General features: G+C 41.0%; 1 protein-coding gene across 1 annotated transcript in view; it reads right to left on the bottom strand.

The window, feature by feature from the left end:
* The window catches only part of UBE3D (ubiquitin protein ligase E3D), a 154,865-nt gene that overhangs the window by 23,037 nt on the left and 119,755 nt on the right, over window positions 1–12,073 (bottom strand). The window lies entirely within an intron of this gene.

Raw genomic sequence — 12,073 nt, 5'->3', positions numbered from 1 at the left:
CAGAAAAAGACTCACCATGAACCTCCTTTGGACATAGAATTATGAAGGTGACTCACTGCCTTGTGTGGGGACAGGTCCCTGCTGGTAATTTGTTTGTCAAAGCTGTGAAAGGACGACATAAGGCTGATTGTTGTGTGAGGCTGTGGGCATTCGAAGACTATCCCAAAGAAAATAGAAATAGTCTTGTATACTTGTCTGGCTAATTAGGAGGAGTATTTCTGACGTCACTAAAGGAAAATACTCTCTAAACCTCACAATATATTTGGAAACAGAAAGGAGAACAAAAAACAGAAGGGTATGTTTCACAATACTTTTTATAATTTAGACCAAATTTATTCAGATGGCAAAAGGTTTCTCAGTCCCTGAGGCACAGTAGCAGGTTCCTGTAAGACTACTATGTGGGGGCCGGGGGTTTAATGGGGACTCCTACAAATTAACCATAAAACGACTTAAAGCGCCACTTCAAAAAAGAAGATGAATGACCAAAAGGCATCTGAAAAGCTATTCAATATTCTAGGTCATCAGGGGAACACAAACAAAAGTCATAATGAGCTAGCCACCAGAAAAGTTAAATAAAAAAGACTGACAACTCCAAGTGATGTTGTGGATGATGACTTGGAACAACTGCAACACTCAGACACAGCTGCTGGGAGCATCAAACGGCATAACCACTTGCAGAAGTGTTTGGCAGTTTATGAAAAGTTAAATGTACATCTACCCTACAACCCAGAAATGCCATTCCTAGATATTTACGGAGAGAAATGAAAATATGTCAACCAAAAGACATCTACAGAATATTTGTAGCAGCCTTTTTCAAAGTAACCCCGAATCAGAAACAAGCCAAGTGGCCATCGACAGCAGGATGTATTAACAAATTGTGGCATATTCATACAATAGAACACTATTCTGCAACGAAAAAGAATAAACCACTGATAAATGCAGTAACATGGATAAATTGCAAAAACAGTGAAAGAGACCAGACAAAAAAAAGAATACACAGTGTATGATCCAGTTTATGCAGAGTTTAAATACAGGCAAAATGAACCTAAGATGATAGAAATCAGATACCCTGTTTTTGGAGGGTGGGTGGATTAATGAAAGAGCCCAAGGAAAACTTTCTAGAGGAATGGATATGATCTATATCTTCTTTTCTCAACAGTAGTTACATGGCTATATATCAGTGGTTCTAAGCCGGGGTGATTTTGCCTCCCAGGGGACATCTGGCAAAGCTTGGAGGCACTTTTGATTGTCATGACTAGGGGGATGCTACTGGTGTCTAGTGGGGAGAGGCCAGGGATGAACAGGACAGCTTCCCTACAACAAAGAATTATCTAGTCCAAAATGTCAATAGTGCCAAGGCCAAGAAACCTAGTATATATACAATTGTCAAAACTCATCAAATTGAAAAGTTAAGGTCTGCACATTTCAATAAATGTTAATTATTACTGAAAGAAGGAAAGAAAGAGAAAGAGACCTCAATAACCCCCTCCTCACCCCCAAAATGTAGTTGGAGAAGATTGGCAAAAAAAGAATTTCATATTTTAAACTTAGGAGAATTCACCTGCTCAGTAAATGCATTTCATATCCAAACTGTACTCAATTAATGTTTAAAACAAAAAAATATTGAAGGAACTTCCAGTTTCTGGTTCCACATGTGAGGAACTTAGAAGTTGCCACTCCATACAAACAAGTAAAAAGCTGAACAGACTGAAAAACCAACAACTCTTCTTGGGTCAATATGAGTGGGGAGGACACAGGGCAAACCACTGCCTCCAAGATCAGAGAGACAGAATACCGGGAGCCGTGGCTTACTGGAGCAGAAACTGCTGTGGGAACTAGTGTCACAACAGGAAACCTGAACTCGTAATTGATGAAGTGCTGGAGGCTCAGTGTGGACATGCCTGAGAGCTAAAGACTCCAGGGGGATCCATTATAATGAGCATCCACAACTTTGTGAGATTGACCTCCTAGGGCTCTACCACGTTCTCACAGCAAATATCAAGGGAAAAAAAATCCTCTCATGCTTCCAGATTGGGAAGGGGGAAAAGTTCTATTCAGAAATACCAGAGCACTCTCTTCTTCTTAACAAGATCTGTCTTCTGGGGAAACAAGTTAACCACAGCCTAACCTGCTGGGGTATTATCAGAGCCTAATTTACCTGGGGAAAGGAAAACAGCCAACTCTAGTCAGCTCTAGCCATCCTGTCCAACCTGAGGGGAGGAAAAAAAACTGAGAAACAGTTGTGTAGTTCACAGTCCAGAGGCATAGGCTCAAAAAGGACTAAGACTTAATTATAGGACCATAGAACACTTCCCCTCTTCATGCACCTCACCACCATATTCTTAAAGGCCCATCTATAGCAGTTCCTTTTACCCAGTGCATCACGTCTAGCTATCAAGAAAAAATTACAAGGCACACTAAAAGTTAAAAACCAATTTTGAGGAGACAGAGCCAGGCATGGCATGAAGGAATTATTATTCTGAGAATTTAAAACAATACTAATTAATATGCTAAGGACTCTGATAAAACAGAACACACAAGAACAGATGTATAATGTAGCAGAGAGATGGTAATCCTAAGAAAGAAGCAAAAAGAAATGCTAGAGATCAAAAACACTAACAGAAATGAAGAATGCCTTTGATGGGGTTTATAGTAGACCACACTCAGCTGAGGAAAGAATCACTGAAATTGAGGCTATATTAATAGAATCATTGAAAACCAAAATGCAAAGAAAAAAGACTGATAAAAAAAAAGAAACAATAACCCAGAATATCCTAGGACTGTGAGACAACTACAAAACATGTAACATATGTGTAATGAGAATACCGGAAGAAGAAAGAAAGAAACAGAAGAAATAATGACTGAGAATTTCCCCCAAATTAATGTCAGACACCAAACCACAGATCCAGAAAGCTCAGAGAACATGAAGCAGGATAAATGCCCCCAAAACCCCACTACACTTGGCCACATCATTTTCAAACTACAGAAAATCAAAGATAAAGAAAAGATCCTGAAAGAAGCTGGGGGGCGGGGGGACACTCACCAACAGAGGAGTAAGGGTAAGAATTAGATCCGATTTTTCATCAGAAACCATGTAAACAAGAGAGTAAAGTAAAATATTTAAAGTATTGAGGAAAAATAAACCCCACCAACCTACATTCTATACCCTGCAAAATTATCCTTCAAAAGTGAAAGAGAAATAGAAATTTTCCTCAGGAAAACAAAAGTTGAGGGAATTTGTTGCCAGTAGACTTGCCTTTCAAGCAATGTTACAAAAGAAGTTCTTTTTTTTCTTTTTGGAGAGAGAGACCACACAAGCGGGGGGGGGGGGGGGGGGCAGAGAAGGGGAGAGAGAGAGTCTTAAGCAAACTCCATATCCAGGGCAGAGCCCAACTCTGGGCTTGATCCCATGACCCTGAGATCATGATCTGAGCCAAAATCAAGAGTCAGACACTCAACCGACTGAGCCACCTAGGCACCCCAAAAGAAGTTCTTTTGAAGGAAAATGATATAGGTCAGAAACTCAGACCTACATAAAGAAAGAAAGAACACTGAAGAAGGAGTAAGTAAAGGTAAAATACAACCTTTTTTTAGACTGGTCTAACTGATAACAGTTTGTTCAAAAAAATAATAGCAACAATGTATTTGATTATGTATGCTTATGCATATATCTTGTGTGGGTGTATGTATATATAAGTGAAATGAATGACAGCAATGATATAAGTGACAGGAGGGATGGATTAGGATTGTTTTGTTATTCTAAAGTACTCACACTACCTATGAAGTGGTATAGTGTTATCTGAAAGTGGACTTGCATTAGTTGTAAATGTATATTACAAACTCTAGGGCAACTACTAAAAAGGTTTTTTAAAAAAGTATAACCACCGGGGCGCCTGGGTGGCTCAGTCGGTTAAGCGTCTGCCTTCGGCTCAGGTCATGATCCCAGGGTCCTGGGATCGAGCCCCGCATCGGGCTCCCTGCTCAGCAGGAAGCCTGCTTCTCCCTCTCCCACTCCCCCTGCTTGTGTTCCCTCTCTCACTGTCAATCTCTCTGTCAAATAAATAAATAAAATCTTTAAAAAAAAAAAAAAAAAAGTATAACCACTGTGCTAACAAAGGAGAGAAAATGCAATCCTACAAAATGCTCAATTAAAACCATAAGAGACAGAAAAGGAGTGGAAGACAAAAACAGGAACAAAGAATATAGGCAACAAACAGAAAACAGCAACAAATTAGTAGATATTAACCCAACTATTATAAATCATCACTTTGAACATCAATGGTCTAGATGCACCAATTAAAAGACAGAGGTTGTCAGAGTGAATCAAAAATAAGACCCAACCAAATGTTGTCTATAAGAAACTCACTTTAAGTAGAAAGACACATATAGATTAAAAGTAAATGGGTAGAGAAAAATATACCTTGGTAACACCAATCAAAGAAAGTAGGAGTACCTGTTATTTTCAGACGAAGCAGACATGCAAGGACATTACCATCATGATAAAGGGGTCAATTCTCCAAGAAGACCTAACAATTCTAACCATGCATGCATACAACAACAATGCAGGCTACATGGGGCAAAAACTAAGAGAACTATATGGTGAAACAGATGAATCTACTATCATAGTTGGAGACTTCAACACCCTCTATCAAGAAATGGACAGATCCAGCAGGCAGAAAATCAGTAAGGACAGAGTAAAATGTATAAAGAACTATAAATCATTAAGAAAAAGATAGGAAACCCAATTTTAAAATGGGCAAAAGACTTGAGTAGATACTGCACCAAAAAGATATCCATGTGGCCCACGGACAGAGAAGGTGCTCAACTTCATTAGTCACTAGGGCAAATAAATTAAAAGCACAATGAGCTATCACCACATTTACCAGAATGGCTAAAACAAAAAAGACATAAAATACCCAATGTTGTTGATGATTTAGGGGAACCAGAATTCATACACCCTGGTGGGAGTTTAAATTAGTACAAATACTTTGGAAAACTGCCAAATATCTACTAAAGCTGAACATCCATAATTTTCCTCCTCGGTAAATATCCATCAGAAAAGAACACACAAGCACCAAAGACACTATAGGGCTGTTCATAGTTGTACCACTTGCAATAGTGACAAAATATAAACCCCCCAAATGTCTGTCCACGGAAGAATAGATAAACTACAGTTTACGCTCATAAACTAGAATACTATATAGCAATGGGAACGAATAATGACTGCCACATGCAATTGTAATGTTGAAAAAAGGCAGACACAAAGGGGCACCTCTTGTATGATTCCACTGACAGGATATTTTGGAATAGGCCATAATCATGAACTATGACAGAAGTCTGAGTGGAGGTTGCCCTTTGAAGGACAGGATCCACACTCTATTTATTATTTCTTGATCTACATGCTGGTTAGATAGGTGGACCCACTTCTTAAAAATTCACTGACAGGGGCTCCTGATTGGCTCAGTCAGTTAAGCATCTGCCTTTGGCTCAGGTCATGATCTCAGGGTCCTGGGATGGAGCCCCACGTCGTCGGGTTCCCTGCTCAGCAGGGAGTTCACTTATCCCTCTCCCTCTGCCCCTCCCTGCCCCCTGCTTGTTCTCTCTCAAATAAATAAAATCTTTTAAAAAAATTCACTGATGAATATTTGTGTACTTTCCTACATGTTATAATTCAATAAAAACTTGACTTATAAAGTATGAAAAAAATACTGGGGGAAAGATGGATGGGGTCTGGGGAGTCATTTCAATAACTCTTTTCAAACATGCTCTTCCTATCTTCCCTTCTTCCACTTGTATAAACTCATACCTGGACTACTCTACCTAAAACTTCCTGAGGGAATTAAATTTTGGCCTCAGGGAAATGTTTAGACAGTCCATGCACAGACAGTCCCGGGGCGAGAAAGGAGCGTGGGATTGGAGCAGGGCCTGGCGCAGGCTGCGGGTGAGTCAGGCCAGGTTTCCCGGTAAGCCCCAGCATTCCCTTACCCAACCTGGAACGCCCGCCACACACTTGCGGGGCCCATTCACTCCATGCTCAACGAAGGCACGGGGCCTGAGGCAGCCACGGGGTGCAGCAGGCATGGAGCAGGGTGAGAAATTGCAAAGGGCTGTCACTTTGTCCCACAGGTCACAGGAACAGGCTGGCAACGGATTTGTATGGTTCCATCTGAATCTCAGAGGAAATTTCCAATACAGAGTAAAAAGTTGTTTGTAAGTGGAAAGAAACATGGATCCAAAAATGTCATGCTGTGAACTAGTTTATGGTACCGGTACTATTAACTCTGATGTTTGCAGAAAACAAGGAGCTCATGACTTGGGTTACAAAAGTTGAATTTCATAAACAGTTTTTTTTGCTTGGGGGAATCTGAACTGTATAATACTAGCCTTCCTGCCCGTGATTTTCAGGCCTTCCCTAATGCTTACAGTGGTACCTGGAATACATTCTCTGATAAGCCTGGAGGCAGCCCTGAGTCAGCTTTTCCTATTACCTGCACACCTAAGCCATTCAGGAGATATTATTCAGAAATGCCTCTGGAGGAGATGCTGTAGAACTCCTTCAATATTCTGGCCTTCTCCCCTGCCAAGAACTTTTTCTTTAAGTTTAAATTAACTGACTTTTAATATAGGAAATCCACGTCTGCTTTCTTTCCCTTACTGTAGGAGTTGCTGCTTCATCCTTTCGGTGGGGCAAACTAGAACTCCCAAGTTAAAAAATGGTCCATAAAAACTTCATCACTCACTCACTCTCAGAAGCCTGATGTTCTATACTTGTCTCTAACCCTCACGTTGATTCTCCAGGATTCGAGGTCTATGAGCAATGAAGCCCATTTGCTAAATTCTTTTGGAAACCTGACAACCTCACACTGTGCAGTTGTCCCTATGGGCACATGTGCTGCACAGGAGGGGAATGAAATTGGATGCAGTCCTCCCCCCACTTCCTAACTTCACTGTTTGAAATGGCACTGAGTTTTAGGAGTGGTAGGCGGTGGACAAGAAAGGCATCCTTATACTTTGGTCACTATCCTTGACATATTCAAATACTCCAGCTTTATGTTCATCATCGATTAGACACTTGAACCACTGAATTCAGAGAGCTACTTCTTAGAGAGGGATTCAAGAGAAAAAGCATTAGTGATTTTTAACTCTCAAACCTTGCACGTGATATAGCTCCCTGGTATGTCCCGCAGCCCTTGCTCATGCACACAGACACTGAAAGGGGGACCACATGCCTCTTCTTGCTGACACTCGTGTTTGTTTTCCCAGTAAAACCATTCTTTTACCACCTGCCCCCAAAAACCAAACTTGCATGTGGAATGGTGACATCTTATCTAAATCTCTATATATCCCTGTCCTGCACACAGGATGCTTTCAATACATATTTGTTGGCTGGAAGGAAGAAATGATTGAATTAATGAATTATGTAACTAGAATCCAGGTTTAGCTAATTTCTATAGGAGTATCAAAGAAAATCATGTTTTCTAGGATGGAGCTAAAAAGAGATTGGGAATTCTATATTTCCCATCCCAGTACTCCAATAATTCTACTATGTTACCAGAAAAAGCACCCTGGCCAGAAAATGCCTTTGCTTGGAGCTTTGCCCAGCACTGCTTCGTAGGCCTCAAAGTTGAGACCAAGGGGCAGACACCCTCACTGCTCTTCCCAGCTCTATGAAGAGCTAACTATCACTAGTGGGGTCCTGAGGATTCCGGGGTGATTTTGTTTCTTACAAAAATTATTTGTTGGGGTAACACTGTAGGATTTCAATTAGAATCAGGGGATAAGAATCTTCATATTGAAAACAAGAACCTAAAGATGGCCTCAATCATCGAGTGATTTAAAATCTAGGGATTAGGCAGGCGGCGACACTGACAACGTGAAGATTGTTCCAAGTGGTATTCTGAACACTGAGGCGAGTCTGGTTCTTAACAATGACCATGGCTAGCCGGTTTTTCAAGTGTTTGCTTTCCATGCATATTTTGTGTCATTCTAGTCTGTTTAACTCAAAAGATTTAATCCCACAAGATCACCTATAATTAGAGAGTGATGATGCATTCTTAGAAGACAAATATAGACACCACAGAGGTGATGCATCAGCAGTCTGAAAATAATTAATGCTTATCCTCACAAGGCCACCTACACCAAGACACTTGGGAACAGTTCACTATTGCCATAATGTCATAGAAGGATGGCAAAATCATTTTTCTTATCTGCAGAAGTAGGTCACAGCAAGAACATTTGGCCAAACACCCCCCCCACACACACACACAAAAAAAAAAACCACCCCAAAACCCAGAGTGGACATGAATGGGTTTTGTGACATAATCTTTTAATTTTTCAACTCAGTGTGAGAATGTAAGACGTGATCATTGGTTCACGCTCTACTCTCTAAATATCTCCCTACATGATAATGGGATGAGAATGAGGCTTTGAAATGCAATATTTGCAAATACAGCAAAAAGCCCCATTACCAGAATGCTGCTTCTGAACTAACAAGAGCTGGAGGATTTGAGGCAGCCACTGGTTTTGTTGTTGTTTTATTTCCAATGACGAGAAAATAAAACCTATCATCATAAATTAGCACATCTATCAGGAGTCTGAGCTAGGCAAAATATAGTCATAGAGGCTAAAGGTTACAGCATTTCCAGCAACCTTTTAAACTCAGCATATGGCACGCGTGGGGTGGCATTTTATTTCTGTCCGTATGTCTATTTAAACTCAACAGACAGACCTTGCAAAAACAATCTGAGTTGTGTGCATTGCACTCATGCTGTTGCCTTCTGAATAATAAAAATACCTTTCCCAGTGCCAAGGAAGAGGGCAGGAAAAAGGGACGGATGGTACTGGGAAGGGGGACCATGACATTGACATGGATGACTCTGTAATCTCAGGAAACTCATCAAGAGGCCGAAATCCACACTGCCTAAGGCTTTGTCCTGTCATCAGTCAGAAAGACACAACACTGATTCCCACACCAGCTGCTTTTCCAGGTCACTGCTGAGGCTCTTTACAATCAGGCACTTGGGCTCACAGACTGACTGACACAACCTGCTTCTTGGGGAAGAGATAAATTATCTCCAGGAACCCAGGCTTCTCTCCTAACTGTGTGCTCTTATTGACCTATATTTTCAAAGAAATTTGTTCTAAAGTTGTGGTAAGGGCTAGAACCCATTCTTTGGCTCCAATTCTGAGGTACTTATTTGGTGCAGTCTTTCCTCTCTTCCCCGCAAATATACTAAAAAAGCTTTCCTCTTTCCTTTTTTTTTTTTCCTTTCTTCTTGCTCAGAGCAATCCTATTTCATTTTTTTACAGAATATGATTTTCTGTGTTCACTTTATCATTTTTACTCCTCTTAGTGTCATTAATGACCTTCGAGCTTAGTTATTCTCTACCTTCTCCTTCCACATTCATCCTTATTTTTTTCCCCCATTTTAGCACTGAAGGACAATTGTACAATGAGTAAATTGTAAAGTTGTGTCACAGTTCCCCTAGGGACAATCTTCTTCCTTGAGCTATTAAATTGGAAAACGGTTTTTTAAAAAAACATCAAGGTTTTGTCAACAGAGCAGGTGCAATCATTACAATGTAAAATTAGTCCTTTTTCTAACAAAAGTGGTGTGATACTTTACTTGTAACTGCACAAAAGGATTTAGGAAACGTAATATAAAAAACCTACCAAGAGCTTTAAAGAGTGAGGTGCAAAGTTACATGATATTTTGTTCCTACAGTGTAGATGATAAAGCCAGACTGGCCTGGAATGCTGTAATTTTGCTTTCTGGATTCACTATTGTAAGATCAGTTCATTTAAACATTGAAAACTGACCTGCTTTTTACTCACGCACACATCCGTTTACTCATCTGTCCAACATATTCAATGGGTTCTTCCAACGTGCCAGAGTAGTAAATAAAAATAAAAATAAAAAATCTTTTTTATCCTGAGAAACATGTCAATGGTTAGTCTCTATTCTAGACATGTCTGTCACTCACTTCAAAGATCATCTCATAAACTGTGTTTACCTGAAGAAAATGAGGAGAAGCAGTAATAATAAACCTCCCTGCAGGCAGATTCATGAAGGCAGACGTGGATTCACAGCACTCTGTAAAACCCATGACTGTTTGACTACTTATTAACCGGCAGCCTGGTGGGCCTGGACCACAGTCTGGGGGAAAGGCTCTGGGTTGGATTCTTGCTCTGTGGTTTGCTGCTTGTGTGGCTTTTCTTAGCCCCTCTGAGCCTCAGTTTCCTTCTGTGAAAAACAGAACTAGCTGCACCAGTCCCCACAGATGAAATGAAATCCACACGTCTTCTATTACTGTGCCCGTCTTGAAGTTGATGCTCAATAAATTGTAATTTTAGTGGTATCATTATCATGACTGGGGTTTACAGGTGAGGAGCAATGATTGCCCTAAACCAATGAATTCTTTTCTTCTCAGAAGGGGAATGATAAAGTTGATTTCAAGGAGACACAGGTTGAAAATCAGTGTATCCCATGTATTAGCCCTGCCCCTCCTGAGTTGTGCTATTTCTCTCACCAAGCACCCCATTTATTATCTCCATACATGGCCCTCCACATGAGCACCCAATTCACTGACTCTTATTTGCCATCATTTTCTTTTTCTCTCTTTAGCCCAAACTTGTTTAGAGATAGCTGAACACAGGGAAGTAGTCAGCTACTTTACATGAGTCAACAGAAGGGAAGGTGATAAATCACTTTTCTTTTTGCTTAGGGATGGAGGTGAGGGAAATGTGAGGAAGAGAATAATAAGGATGTAGGGATAACTGGGCCCCCAAAGAGAGGGACTTAATGATCCAAGCCTAGCAACAGAAACTGATGCTTGGTTGTAGAGAGGACTATTGATTTCACGTGTCCACCTCAATTTGGTTCGCAAAATTACACAACACTAGAGCTGGGAAAGATGTCAAAAATAATTTAGTCAAATCCCATCTTTTTAAAGATAGAGAAACTGAGGCCCAGAGAAGTTTGAGATATCTTGCTGAAGGCAACCCAGCTAACTGCTGTAGAACTAGAACATTCTAAAATCTAGGTTTCTCACATTTTCATTCCAAGAAAAATTTAAAATGACTAGGGTACAGTGTGTTTAGGTGGTTGTATCTGTTTGTTTGCTATTGTGTTTATGTCTAGTGTGAAAAAGATTCAGTCTGACTTTTAAAGGGGTCTGGACGGGGCAATTTACTTTATGTGCCTGGTGGTGGTGGTGAGCAGTCCATGAATGCCCTGAAATTGCATGCAAAATTTTAAGTGGCGTAGGGGAGGGCAGAGGGAAAGAGAATCTTTTTTGTTGTCGTTGTTAAAGATTTTATTTATTTTTAGAGAGAGAGGGAATGTGAGCGAGAGAGGGGGAGGGGCAGAGGGAGAGGAGAGAGAGAATCCCAAGCAGACTCGTCAGTGAGCCTGGAGCCTGAAATGGGGCTCGATCCCACGACCCTGAGGATCATGACCTGAGCCAAAATCAAGAGTCAGACCCTTAACCGACTGAGCCACCCAGGTGCCCTGTGGATGTGCATTTTCCTAGGAATAAGGTCCAAAGCTTTGACATAGTCTCAAAAGTATCAGCAAGCAAAACAAAGTTAAGTGCAGTGGATTGGGGAGAGACAAGAGTAGTAAGACCAGCGGTTTCCAAGCTGCTGCAGGCTGGGATGCTTCCAGTGCAGACATGGAGGATGCGGGGTACGGAGAGGCTGGCTGGGAAAGCGAACTCTGTGGTCTCACCTTGCTTTCCAGAAGGGAGGCTTTATTTTAAACCTGCTTTCCACATTGGTGTTCTGCTCGGTTTGCTGAAGGGAAGGCTGCTGCTGCTGGCAGTAGGGGGAATGAAAGCCACTGCTGGACCATGTTCTATAACATTTCAGCAAAGATGCGACCCTCCGCCCATTTAAAAAAAAAAAAATCTTCAGCATTCTGCCAAAAGCCCCTTCCCCTGACTCTATCTGTTGTTCTCTACGTCCGTGTTTAACAATCAAGGTATCTCGTGTCTTCCCCACGTCTTCATCAATACCTGCTAGCGGCCAGAAAATGAGGACCAGAAATTGAAAGTGGCTGGAAAAAAGAACCAG

This window comes from Phoca vitulina, unplaced genomic scaffold (assembly GCF_004348235.1).
Source record: "Phoca vitulina isolate PV1807 unplaced genomic scaffold, GSC_HSeal_1.0 scaffold11, whole genome shotgun sequence".
Classification (NCBI taxonomy): domain Eukaryota; kingdom Metazoa; phylum Chordata; class Mammalia; order Carnivora; family Phocidae; genus Phoca; species Phoca vitulina.
Note: the sequence above shows the minus strand (reverse complement) of the source record. Positions and strands in the feature narration are given on the sequence as shown.